We start from the raw sequence: 14,675 nt of genomic DNA on the forward strand, positions 1-14,675 counted from the left end.
ATGATCATGTGATTTTTTTTTCCTTCTTTAGATTGTTAATATGGCGGATTACATTTACTGATTTTCTAACACTGTACCAATCTCACATTCCCACTAGAATCTCGACTTGGTCATGATGTTTTATTGTTTTTATATATTGAAATATTCAATTCCTTAATGTTTTATTGAGCTTTATTACATTTATGGTCATGAGGCATATTTGGCTTGTAGTGGTTTTTTGTTTGGATTTTTTTCTACTGCTATCTTTGTCTAGGTTTGGTGTTTGGGTAATGCTGTCTTCATAAATTGGGAATGTCCTTTCCTCTTCTTATTTCTGGAAGAGATTGTGTAGAATCAGTGTTAATTCTTCTTTAAATATTTCTTTGAATTTGCCAGGACAACCATTTGTGCTTAGAGATTGCTTTTTTGGAAAATTTAACTGCAAATACAATTTCTTTATTACTGAATTATTTAACTATTACATCTTGGGTGAATTTTGGTAGTGTGTTATTTTCAAGGAATTATTCTATTTCATCTGTTTGCAGATTTGTGTCAATAAAGTTGTTCTTAGTTTTCCCTTAATATCTTTTTAACATCTATGGGATTTGTAATGATATCCCCTCTTTCATTCCTGATATTGGTAATTTATGGCTTATCTCTTTTTTCCTTGTCAGTCTTGCTAAAGGCTTATCAATATTGAGATTTTTAAAATATTTTATTTATTTATTTGACACTGAGAGAGAGAGTACATGCAGGTGGAGCGGCAGAGGCAGAGGGAGAGGGAAAAGCTGGCTCCCAGCTGAGCAGAGAGCTGGATGTGGGACTCGGTCCCAGGACTCCGGGATCATGACCTGAGCCAAAGGCAGACACTTAATCAGCTGAGCCACCCAGGTGCCCCGAGGCTTATCAATATTGTTAATGTCAAAGAATCAGTTTTTGTTTTTATTGATTTTCTCCATCGTTTTCACTTCTCAATTCCACTGATCTCTACTGTTATCTTTATTATTTTCTTCTTTTTGCTTGCTTTGGGTTTATTTTACTCCTATTTTTCCAGTTTTTCTTTTTTTTTTTTTAAACACTTCTAAGAGGCTTTATATTAAAGATCATGTAGAACAGAACCATCTCTCAGAAACCTAGGCATCAGGAAGGAACTTTGATGGGTTCTTTCTGGGGCTTTTCTCATGGGGACAAAGAGATGACGGGAGGAAATGTTAGAACACGAGAGCATGTGACAGATGAAGGGAGGCAGAGGTGGGAAGAGGGTTTTCCAGCCACAAGGCCACCACATTCAGGTTCAAAGAGAAGTCAGAGCGATCGGGGGGGAACCCCAAACACAACAAAATAAAACCCAAGTCAGAGGAAAAAAGGGTTTCATACAACACAGTATCAAAAAAGTAAAAGGAACACACTAAATGCACAAACTGGTGGCAAGTTAAGTCCATAGCCCATTGTGATAGGTCCTTCCAGCACCAATCAGGTTTCTTCTCCATCTGTTATCTCAAGGTTATTGACAGATGTGGTGACTTTTGAACAAGAGTCTCTCACGGGAGGGTGGGCAGGTTTCAATCACTGGTTTCTGGATCTGTTTGTGCCATGTAGGCATCCAACTCGGCATCCAGGTATCCTTTTGTTTTCGACATGTATGCATCCAACTTGTCGTCCAGCGGCTCCTCGGTCAGTACAGGGCGAGTGACGGCACCTCTCCCTCGTCCACGTCCTCGGCCTCGACCTCCAAAGCCCCCTCTTCCCCGACCTATCCTATCCCGACCTCTACCACCGATTCCGCCACGACCCAGAGCTCCACGCCGTAGGCGCTCTCTCCCAGGACCTTCACGACCTCGAACACCACCTCTTCTTAAGCCCATTCGGGGAGCTACGGCTCGTCCACCTCGGAGCGACATCCCGCCCCTAAGCGGGGTTCTGGTGGCACGTCCCCCATGTAGTCCTCCTCGGGGTAAGCCTCTCTGGATTATGGGCAGGCCTCGTCCTCCGATTGCTCCCCTGGCCAGGGTCCCTATGGGTCAGCCTAACCGTGCCTGGATGTTACAATTACCCAGGCGCTGCTTTAAGCTCTTCTGCTTAAGTTTTAATGCTGCCGGGACAGACGGTCTATTCTCCATCTGCTGGGCCAGTCTTCTGTTTCTGGCACTGGCTAGCTGCTGTTGTTGCTGCATCGAAGCCCGAATATTCACTGGCATCAGCTGTTTGTTTTTCAGCATATTAGTAAAGCGCTCATTTAGAGACATCTTGGTGGTGCTTTTTAGCACAACTTTGGGCGCTGACTGTGCAGCCATCTTCAAATCCCAAGAATCGAAGGAAACGGACGCCAGTGCACCCCCCCCCCCGCCCCCGGGGCTGCCACCACGGCTGCGCGCTGGCTGGGGCCCGGCGGAACCTGAGTTGACTTGGTGGGCGGTTGGTTAGAGATGTAAGCGGTAGGTTGCTGGGTTAGCTCGTTGTTGCCAGCCGTCTGTCTGATCGGCCGGTCCGCCTGCTCGCCCGGCCTGCCCTTTCCTGCCTTGCGTCGGTGCCACCACAGCCGCCGTCGCCCCCTCCTCCCTCTCAGCGTCCAGTTTTTCTTTTTTTAATGGAAGTTTAGGTTATTGATTTGAGACCTGCCTTCTTTTCTTAGACAAGTAACTAAAAAAAAATTTTTTTTAAGATTTTATTATTTATTTGACAGTGAGCGAGAGTGCGAGCACAAGCAGGGGGCATGGGAGAGGGAGAAGCAGGCTCCCCGCTGAGCAGGGAGCCAGAAGTAATCTAAAATTTTTAAAAATCTTTATGGAAAATTCTGTGTGGTAGAAAAATACTCAGACCTAGCATTAGGAGCATTAGGGTGCCTCAGATTTAATTTTAATGCAAGGCAAGAATTATGAATCCATCACCTCATTTGAGAGAGGGGAACAAATGATTCCAATATAAACTATTGGAGGGGGAGATGAACCATGAGAGACCATGGACTCTGAGAAACAAACTGAGGGTTTTAGAGGGGAGGGGCTACGGGGATGGGTTAGCCCGGTGATGGGTATTAAGGAGGGCACGTATTGAATGGAGCACTGGGTGTTGTATGCAAAGAATGAATCATGGAACACTACATCAAAAACTAATGATGTAATGAATGGTGATTAACATAACATGATAAAATTAAAAAAAAATAAACTGGATGGTCCAGCGCAGAATTAATCACAGAGTAATAATAGGACAAGAACTGTCAGGGAGCAAAGAATGGACAAAGCATTCTCTGCAACAGTGTAGGAACCTTTCCTGCAAGGTTCTTGGTCTTTTCTACAAAAAGGCATTGGGGGGCGCCTGGGTGGCTCAGATGGTTAAGCGTCTGCCTTCGGCTCAGGTCATGATCCCTGGGTCCTGGGATCGAGTCCCACATCAGGCTCCCTGCCCCTTGGGAGCCTGTTTCTCCCTCTGCCTCTCTCTCTCTCTCTGTCTCTCATGAATAAATAAATAAAATCTTTATAAAAAAAAGACATTCGGATAGCTTTACATATTTTCTTCAGTCACACATGTTCCTACCTTTATGCCTCTTCTGCTTGGAAACACCAATATGCAGTGGAAGTGTCCATGGAATGTTGTTTATAATATACTCAATTGCACCCTATGTGATTCACATGATAAATATTAATAAACATTTCTGGTGTGTCTGGGGTTACAAAAGAATTACTTTAAGCCCTATATTTTAATGAACTTAGGGGAGAATATAGTATACACAAATGAGATCTACATCAATCAGTAACAGCTATTATTCATTTAAAACATACTGTGTACCAGACATTGCGTATGCTGTATACTTTACGTGCACTTAATCTCTATCACCATCTGATGGTTTCATGGGAAGAATATAGGTTTGGGAAACAGAAACCAAGTTTGAATCTCTGCTCTCTCTCTTAACATGGCTTAAGCCAGTTATTTAAACTCCCTGAAGTTCAGGGTTTTGGGTTTTTTTTTTCTTTAATTAAGCAATGGGGATAAAGTTGTTGTGAGGATTAAATGTGATAATATATGAAAAGGCCTTAGTTGGGTAGGGAAAGCAGGGGTTTTGAAGTCTAAAACTTTAGCTTCAAACCCACTTGTCAGTACATATTAGCTATGAGAACTTCAGCAAATTACTTAGCCTCTCTGGACTTTGATTCATATATAAAGTAGGGCTTGGGTAGATGATAGATAAAGACAGACAGATCATCTTCCCCTTCACCCCCACAAAAACCTCTCCTGTAGGTGTCCCCTTCTCCATCCATCCTCTCAGTTGCTCAGCTCAAAAAACTCGGGATGATTTTTGACTCTCCCTATAACTCATAATCACTCTAAAAGCAAATCCTGTTAGTTCTACCTTCAAATCTATTTAAATTTCTTCCACCTCTCCTACCTCCTCCTCCATTGTCATGGTCTGAGCCAGCTGCTCTACTGTCATAATTTCCTAACTGCTTTTCTCACTTCCTCCCTTATCCACCACTATTCTCATCACAGCAGCCAGAATGACCCTTTAAAACACAAGTCAGATCAGGTTCTCTAACAGCCTCCCATCTCAATCAGAGTGAAAGTTAGTCTTGACAATGGCTTACAAGATCCCTCCAAAGCTCGCCCATCCCTGCCATCCATCATACCCCCCTGAGCCACCCCTACAATCTCTTCTCCTATGTGCTTCCTGCACCTGCTCCACTCCAGGTCTACCAGCCTCTGTGCCATTCTGGGGCCTCTTTAGGTTCTCTTCCACCTGTGTGAACTTATGCTTTCCATTCTTTCCACCTGGAATGTTCTTCAGCCAAATAGCCTCTAGCCTCCCTACTTCACCTCTTTTAAGTCCTTGCCCAAATTTCATCTTCTTAGTAAAGCCTTCCCTATCCATTCCATTTAAAATTTGGCAGGGGAGGGGCTCAGTCAGTTAAGCATCTGACTTTTGATTTCGGCTTAGGTCATGATCTCAGGATTGTGAGATCGAGTCCTGCGTGGGGCTCTGTGCTGGGGGTGGAGCCTGCTTGGGATTCTCTCTCCCCCTCTCCCCTGCTCACTCTTTCTCTCAAAAAAGAAAAAAAAAAACAACTCCACAGCCCTCCAACACTCCATGCAGTATTCTATCCTCCTACCTACTTACTTACTTTGCTTTATAACATTTATCTCCATCTAGCAGTGCTATATTGTACTTACTTTTTGGTGGTGTTGTCTATTCCTCCAACACACACACACACACACACACACACACACAGGAATTTCATGAGAGCAGGTATTTTGGGCTGTTTTTTTCATTGTTATATCTCTAATTTTAGAATGCTATCCAGCACATGGTATTCTCTCTCACCTTCTCTCTTGCTCTTCTGCCCTAACTTCTTCCCTCCCCTCCCATCTCCTCTCTTCCCTCCCCTCCCCTTCCCTCCCTTTTCCTCTCCTCTCCCCTCTGTAAAATATCTATGTACTATACATATCCTGATAGAATTTCTGGAACCCTAGAACAGCGGTATAAAGCCACTCGTAGTTTCCTTAGCTTGTTAGAAATAGCTCCCCTTCACTGGGAAAGAACGTAGGATTAATGGTTTATGTAATATGTGTGTACAAGCACCTATTATGTACCAGGTACTACTTTAAGATAAATAAGAAATAATCTGAGTGCTCAACTCACTAACTGTCTAGTTTGAAAAAGGATCAAGTACACATGTAAGAAATAAGAGAAAAGTGCTCGCAAAAAAGTATTTCACTTGGTAGGGGGGTGGATTTTGAGAGGTTTAAAAATAGGTCTGATGGGGTCAAGACAAACCAGCAATAACAATCAATTAGAAAAGTAATGGCACAGCATGTTTGGTGCAGAAGTTTTGATCAGTCTAGGGGGTTGATCAAGATGATTCAAGTGTTCCTTTGACAATGAGTCATCCATAATCTCATGACTGCTGTTGCCTGTGTTCGTGGTTATGAAATGATCCTCACACTACAATTCCTAATATTAGAAGCTTCCCTTCCACTGGTACAGATTGTTAGGCCAGGGAGTGGGTGTTTAGAGTATGGCTTGTTTGTTCTCCGGTGGGCTGGGGTTACAGTGCACTCAGCATTTACTGAATAAGAAACACATACTAGAACCTTCCCTAATATGCTGAATAGGAGTAAACAAGACGTGCTTGGGGGCACATTCAGGGGAACGCAAAGAGCTAGATGAAGGAATGGGGAAGGTGAATAGGAATAGCTGAAGTGTTCCTGTATTATTAAAACAAAATTGCCCTTCTGAGTAAACATTTAGCAAACTGGCAGATTCATAATTCCAGGGTGCAGAGGGCTGAACGCACCAACAGCAATGGTGAAAAGAAGCCTTGAGGACATACCTCAAATTTCCAAGCCTATTTTCATTAGTGGAAACTTCTGGAGTGTTCTGTCATGACCTAGAAGTCTAACTCTGTGCAGCGTTGAGGGTAGAAACTTAGACACAAAGCAACACCTGAGGAGAACCACACGTTCTTTAAAGGTGCTCTTTGGAAATTTGATGATAATGGGAGGTATTTGGTGATGTCACCTGTGTTATCTCATCTAATCCTCACAACATCCCTGAGAGGTAAGTACTATCATTTTTTTTATTTGATAAAAATAGAAAACTGAGACTCAGTGAGATGAAGTGACTTTCCCAAGAGTCAGAATCAGGACTTGAATTTTGGTCTTTTCACTCCCAATTCTATACTTATCTTCCCCCACTTGCTGTTACGAAGTTCTGGAAAACTGTTTGGAAAGTTCTGGTCTAGAGCAGTGTTTCTCAAATCTGGTTACATACCGAAAGCATTTGGGCATATCTACAAACCCTGATGTCTGGTTGTCAACCCTAGAGATTCTGACTTAATTGGTCTGGGGTGCAATCTGGGTAATGGGGTTTTGTTTATTTATTATTTGTTTTTTTAAAGCAATCTTTACACCTGAAGTGGGGCTCGAACTCACAACCCCAAGATCAAGAGTCACATGCTCTACTGACTAAGCCAGCCAGGCATCCTTGGACAATGTTTTTTTGTTTTGTTTTGTTTTTTTAAGGCCCCTGGTGATTCTAAAGTTTAGTCCGAATTGAGAACAACTATGGAGAAATTATTTTAAATTATAAATTCCCTGAGCTACAACCTAGGCTTATTGAATTAGAGTCCACAGATGACTTGGGGTAATTGTGTGATTTTACAATCTTCCCAGGTTGTTCTAGTAAGTAGCCAGATCTGGAGACTCCTGGGGTGAATAATACCTGAAGATCCAGGTACTAGTCCTACCTCTGTCCTTGTTCATGTTCTTATAGGGAACTGATTTATCTTCACAGCATCTCTGTTGTTTCTTCATCCGAAAATGAGGCTGTTGCTATTTGTTCCATCAGTCTCTTTGGAATGTTCAAAGGAAAAGTGATGGATGTTTCAAAAGTAGTAACACATCCTACACTTGCAAAGTATTAGTATTATTGCTCCCCACTGGTGTGCCTGGCTTTTATCTCCAAAACTGTCTGCTTTCTGAACAGGCCATTTCCATAGGAGAAGGATTCTGGTCTTCCCTTCCTACTCTTTCTTTCACCCTTTTTATAACTCGCAAGAAGGCAGCGAATGGCTAAGAAAAAGGGTCACTAGATTCTTGTTCCCATCAGAGGAAATAATACAGGGAGGAAGCATGCCCCGGTGAGGGGAAATGGAGAGAAGAGGGATTGCATTGCCCCAACTGCAGGCACTTGTCAAAGATACAAGTGTAATTAAAAGACTGAAACATTAGCCAATATGCTTTCCCAACACTCCAATTCGGAAATGAGACTGCCTGTTGCCAATATCATCCCATCCAATCCGGAGTGTGCAGCTTCTCCATCCGGGCTATGCAGGGCTTTCTGCGTCTAGCTCTACAACAGGCACGTTAGGAGTGACGGGGAGGGGGAGGAGATACGTAAAGAAAGAGAGCACATTATCCAGATGCTTTCCCACTTCAGATCCAACTTCTAGTTCCAAGAGCTCACTACTCTGCAAATTTCTAGGAGGGTGACATAAGGGGACTGATGACCTTCTTAGAGGTTTTAACCCTTCCAATGCTAGGGAATACTCTGCAAATTACTGATGCCTGGGGTCCACTCCGCAGATCGTGACTTAAAGGTTTTCAGGTGGCACTATGTAGTAATCTCCAGGGAGATTGCAATGGGCAGTCAGTGTTGAGACTCCATGGAGAAAGGGATGACAGAATATGAGGGGCCTGTCTGTATCTGCTAACATTTACTCTCCCCTAGGAATTCTTCTGTAGTCTTACTGCCAACCCACTGCCATCCTGACCTTAAGGGAGTATCCATCCTCACTTAAAGCTCTGAGCCAAGTGTCTCAGGTTATGGGAGTGATTCGGCCATTATTTTTTTTAATATTTTATTTAAATTCAATTTAGTTAACATATAGTGTATTATTAGTTTCAGGGGTAGAATTTTAGTGATTCATCAGTTGCATATAACACCCAGTGCTCATTCCATCAAGTGCCCTCCTTAATGCCCATCACCCAGTTACCCCCTCCCCCTCCCCACCTCCCCTCCAGCAACCCGGTTTTTTCCGTACAGTTAAGAGTCTTATGGTTTGCCTCCCTCTTTGTTTTTATCTTATTGTATTTTTCCTTCCTTTCCCCTAGGTTCATCTGTTTTGTTTCTTAAATTCCACATATGAGTAAAATCATATGGTATTTGTCTTTATCTGACTTATTTTGCTTAGCATAATACTCTCTAATTCCATCCACATCGTTGAAAATGGTAAGATTTCATTCTTTTTCATGGCTGAGTAGCATTCCATTGTATATGTATAAATATAATATATATATACACCACATCTTCTTTATACATTCACCTGTTGATTGGCATCTGGGCCCTTTCCATAGTTTGGCTATTGTGGACTTTGCTGCTATAAACATTGGGGGGCAGGTGCCCCTTCGAATCACTATGTTTGTATCCTTTGGATAAAATACCTAGTAGTGCAGGGGTGTCTGGGTGACTCAGTCGGTTAAGCATCCACCTTTGGCTGAGGTCATGATCCTGGGGTCCTGGGATCAAGCCCCATGTCGGGCTCCCTGCTCAGCAGGAAGCCTGCTTCTCCCTCTCCCCCCACTCCAGTCATGCTTTCTTTCCCTATCTCTCTCTCAAAAAAAAAAAAAAAATCTTTTAAAAAAAGTACCTAATAGTGCAATTGCTGGGTCATAGGTTAGTTTTATTTTTAACTTTTTGAGGAATCTCCATACTGTTTTCCAGAGTGGCTGCACCAGTTTGCATTCCCACCAACAGTGTAAGAGGGTTCCCCTTTCTCTGCATCCTCACCAACATCTGTTTTTTTCTGGGTTGTTAATTTTGGCCATTCTGACCAGAGTGAGGTGGTATCTCATTGTGGTTTGGATTTGTATTTCTCTGATGCCTAATGATGTTTGGCATTTTTTCATGTGTTTGTTGTTGGCCATAATTTTTTTTAAAGACTTGACTAAATTTTGAGGGAGAACCAAAATAAAATGAACAAGAAAACACAAGAGATAGTGTTATAAGTAAAAATTTTTGACCATAGTCTCTATCAACTACAGCACTTACTAGCAGCCTGATCCCACCCAAAATCCTCATGACCACAGCTACCCACTTGTCCATCATTGCCAAGAGAGTGTTTCTCAGAATGTAAATAGGCCTTTCAGCATGCATGTTTGGGTACACGCACACACACAGAGATTGAAGCTATCTCTCAGAAAAGAAAGAATTGTTATATATTTCAGTTCTTACACAGTCTTTTATATTACTGGGATTTCTGGTAATTGTTTTATTTTTAACAACAAAGTACTATTAGGATAGGCCCATTAACTTGAGGTGTCTAATTTGTAGAGGTTACCTGACAAAATCATTGAATAGAAGGCAAGTAAATTTAACAAAAATTAGTAATTATTCCTGGGATTATAATGTCACAATTTTAATTGTTTTAAGAAAACATCTTTTAAAGTAATGTAACATAACAATCACAAATACATACTTGCGGGGCGCCTGGGTGGCTCAGTTGGTTAAGCGACTGCCTTCGGCTCAGGTCATGATCCTGGAGTCCCGGGATCGAGTCCCGCATCGGGCTTCCTGCTCAGCAGGGAGTCTGCTTCTCCCTCTGACCCTCTTCCCTCTCGTGCTTTCTATCTCTCATTCTCTCTCTCTCTCAAATAAATAAATAAAATCTTTAAAAAAAAAAAAAACAAAAAAAAAACAAATACATACTTGCAGGGTGAATATTTTTAAAAAGCAACATCCTGATGTTATACAAATGGGTACTTGAAACTGGGAATAAAATTTACTGTGGCAGATGATACGCATTTAAAAGATGCTGTGCCTCAAACTAGTGAGAAGATAAGTGCTCTAGAAAACTGTTAGATGACCATAAAGTAATCCTAGGAATGACAAAAACATTGATGCCTTTCTCATAAAGTGTGAGTGGGGAAAAAAAACGAAATTTGAGTTAAGAAGGAAGTACTTCTAAATATATATTTTTCTACAATAATGTCATTATGAATACCTGTGTTCATCAAAATTTATAAATTAAATATTATAACTAAGCATTTTACTGTTTTACTCATTTCCAAAGTTGACATATGTATACATCCCAAATCTTTTTTAAAAAAACTTTTTTTTCATGGGGAAAATTAAGGAATCACCCATGATTAAGCATGAATAGGGGAAGGGTTTATTCTCACAGTATTTTTAGAGCCTTAAATATCTCATAGGCATTGTGACTTCCTAAAGTGGGAAACAAATATAACATGGTGTATTTCCCATTCTTATTTGACCCTGGAGACTTTATCCACATGAGACAAGAATTCTATAGAATGCATTTCAGGAAACACTCCTCCTGCCCAAAAGGATCCAACCCACCTCAAAACACCTTTAACAGCTTCTTTTCCTTTGATCTTCAAGCAGAATGCCTCCATCTGTGAGTGCCGTCTTACCACCTACCACACTGAAGCTATCTCCTGGTAAGTTAGTACATTTAGTCTAAGAGAAAACTTTTCACTTTGTTCTTCTCTGGGTCCTGCCACTCATTGGGGTTCCAACTTTATTGAATGATTGACATGACAAATGAGCCCACTGTTCAGGTGTGATTCTCACCCCTTAAACAGAGAATACTCTGGTCATTTTCAAATTCAACAGTATGATAGAGACTTACCATGCAACATCAAACCATCCACCCCAAATCATACACCAAATAATGGGGAGTAAAGTAGCGCTTTCCATTTGCTAGGTAATGTGTCAATATACAATAACGGATAATAACATAAATTGTAACTACGATGAAATGAGCATACCTTGACCTGTGATACTCATGACAAAATGAATATAATGATTACCCGTGATATTAATGACCATATATGGAGTATATACTATGTGGTAGCTCTGTAATAAACTTTATTTATTTTTTTTAAAGATTTTATTTTTTTATTTGAGAGAGAGAGAATGAGAGAGAGAGCACATGAGAGAGGGGAGGGTCAGAGAGAGAAGCAGACTCCCTGCCGAGCAGGGAGCCCGATGCAGGACTCGATGCAGGACTCGATCCAGGGACTCCAGGATCATGACCTGAGCCGAAGGCAGTCACTTAACTAACTGAGCCACCCAGGCACCCTCTGTACTAAACTTTAACATTTAATTCTTACCACAATGATGCCCACAAGATTGGTAGTGTTATCTCCATTTTACAACTAACGAAACTAGGGGCCAAAGTCAAAATAATTTGCCCCAAATCACATAACTAGTAAGTGACCCAGTCCAATTACCTAGCCCTCTATCACACCGAAATTCTCAATCTTTAATTCTTCAATTTATCCTAAGCTGTTTGAGGTGGAAGGCAGTCTAGCTCCATATTCCAGAGTTATACCTTGAACTCTAAGTGAATGGCTTGTATACAGTAGCTCCAGCTGATGGCAGACCAAAGGAAATCAAATGGATTTGTAAAAGGCCTATCTACTATGAACCCAGAACTTCAAAAAGTCCAACAATTGACTAGAAATGGTTTCTATAAACATTTTTTTATCTTTAGATCCTTTTTAAAATTAATTGTTCTATTATATTTGATAACTTTTCTATGAAAAAAATCCTGGGAATTGTTTCCCCAAAGAGGAGCTATTGATGTGGTAGGAAAAGAACAAGCTGACCTAGGTTTGAATCTCAGCCTCCCCATGATTTTGGGTCAGATCCTTAAGCACCTCTTGTCTAAAAAAATGCAGATAATTATATCTTCCTTTTAGAGCCGTTATGAGATATAAATCATATAATGTCATTTGTAAAGACAGGCACATAGTATTTGTCCAGCAAACTATAGTTCTCTTCCCCCTGGGGAAAAAAAAAATCGGAAAGGGGTCCATCTGTTCTATCCTTTAGCTTTTTGGTGTGGGTACCATTGGCAAGTTTCCACTAGGGTGTGATCACACTGTGCTCAAAATGGTATTTTATTTTCAAGTGGCTCAGATTTGGTTCAGAAAGGTAACACTAACTATAAGGGAGTTCTAAATTCTGTCTAGGCCTTACCCTGTGCAGCAATGATACAACTTCCCCACATGTGAAAAAGCAGATATATGCACTGATGGAGCCTCAGTGATGAAAACCGTAGACCATGGGAGAGTCTAAATCTACTCAGTGCACTTTAGTCAGTGTGCAAGCTGGTAGCTGCCCCCCACCCCAGGGAGACTTTCTACCCAGAGAATCCTGGGTAGAATTCAAAGAACAATTATGGGTACCATTTGCATACTCTATTAAAATCATATAATGCAGTTTGGGGTATTTGATTTAAGCCATAATGAAAGCTGCAAAATCTTCATACAATGACATATGTAGGAACACTAATATTTTATTTTCTCTTCGTATTTGGATTATAAATTATTAATAAAGTATTTGTATTAGCAGTTTTTAAAATTTATATATATTTTTTAAATATAACTAAGTCTTTCCTACTTTGCAGATGGGATACTTTAAAAAAAAATCAAATACAGGGGCACCTGGGTGGCTCAGTCATTAAGCGTCTGCCTTCCGCTCAGGTCATGATCCCAGGGTCCTGGGATCGAGCCCCACATCGGGCTCCCTGCTCAGCAGGAAGCCTGCCTCTCCCTCTCCCATTCCTCCTGCTTGTGTTCCCTCTCTTGCTGTGTCTTTCTCTGTCAAATAAATAAATAAAACTTAAAAAATAAATAAATAAAATACAGTGGAGCTTGTCAATGCGGGAGACATGACTTTAATTTTGGAAAGATTAAATGTTTCAAAATGTAAATGCTGTAAACTGGAACAGATAACACAGGTATGTTTACATCCTGATGATGCAACTCACTAGCCTCAATTACCTGTCAGTAAAATCAGGATAATTTTATATAATTTGTGGAGTTGATACAAAAATTAAAATGATCTTGTGTAAAGAGCCTACCATGAGACCCAGCATGGCATAGACACTCAATGAATATTAGTTCTTTTTGCTTTTTCCCGCTTGAAGATGGGCTTCACTGGCAGATTCTGGTTCCACAGAAGTGGTTTACATATTCTTCGGGGATAGAGAAAGCAGCTTTTAGCAGGCAGCTTTAAGCCCTCAGAAACCTCGAGTGAACACTAACCAAAAATAAAATAAATTAAAAGTCAGTGTGAAAATTATAAACATAGACATATTCAGTTATTTTTTGTAAAGCTTGTAGAAAACATTTAAAATATGTAAATGAAAAAGAAGGAGGTGAGGAGCTGTCACAACTCAGACAACAATTCTGTGGCTTTGAAGAGTTTATGCTCATCATTATGCCTCGGTTTATCCACCTTCCTCACAGGGATAAAATAGAGAAAACAAAGAATATACTAAAAGGCTCAAAGCTCTTCCCCTCAAAACTCATTTTTATGACATAAAAGCAGCTCTTTGAAAGGCAATGCTTAGAATTCCTATTGCTATATAGTTAGAATGAATTACATCCTCTTGTCTTCCATTTATTGAAAATCAGGGGAAATCAAATTTTGCATGGTGGCCATTTGGGTGGAAATGAATTCTAAGACTTAGAATGTTGCTTTTTATTTCAACCAAATTCACCCTATATCCCAATGAAGAGAATATAAATAACACACGTAATCAGTGAATGAACTACCCAAAAGAAATTTTCCTTATATTGATTCATTTCCAGTCATTTTCTTGGGGCTTGGAACTGGGTCTTCAACTCACTGGAACCAACAGTCTTCCTATATTTGAAATACAAAGTAGGCTATTCCTTTCAATAAGGAAATGATAATAACCATAGCTTACATTTGTAGAAATAAAGCATTTTCACAGCCATGATCTCATTTGATCATCAGTAATTCTGTGGCATGTGGCAAGCCAGGTCTTTCTTACTATCCCCATTTTATTTACAAGGAAAGGACATCAGCTCTCTAGGGGAATCGGGCAGCATATAATAAATGCAAGTTTTTAGCAAAGTGGGACATGGCTAATATATGACAGAACTGACATCCACCTGCATTCCATCTTCCATAGGTTCCTGGGCTCAACTCGGGGATGTTTTGCAGTTAGTTACTAGAATGCAAGCTATGTGATTCATTTGGGCACCATTGAAACTTTAAGTTCAACTCAGAGGCAAGGACAAAGGAGAATGTGCCACCAACTTGGTTTATTTGGGTAAATATAAAGGCAGATTACCCAAAGCTTAAAAAAAAAAAAAACTGCAACGGGCTGTCTTCCTTACCCCACCCTTAGGGAGTGTTGACTAGAAGA

General features: G+C 40.7%; 1 pseudogene; it reads right to left on the reverse strand.

The window, feature by feature from the left end:
- Positions 1 to 1,541: 1,541 nt before the first annotated feature.
- Positions 1,542 to 2,299, reverse strand: LOC114220039 (chromatin target of PRMT1 protein pseudogene; annotated as a pseudogene).
- Between the last annotated feature and the right edge of the window lie 12,376 nt (positions 2,300 to 14,675).

The sequence above is a fragment of the Eumetopias jubatus genome, unplaced genomic scaffold, assembly GCF_037043125.1.
Source record: "Eumetopias jubatus isolate StellerSeaLion01/CBP00866 unplaced genomic scaffold, mEumJub1_p1.0 scaffold_13, whole genome shotgun sequence".
Classification (NCBI taxonomy): Eukaryota; Metazoa; Chordata; class Mammalia; order Carnivora; family Otariidae; genus Eumetopias; species Eumetopias jubatus.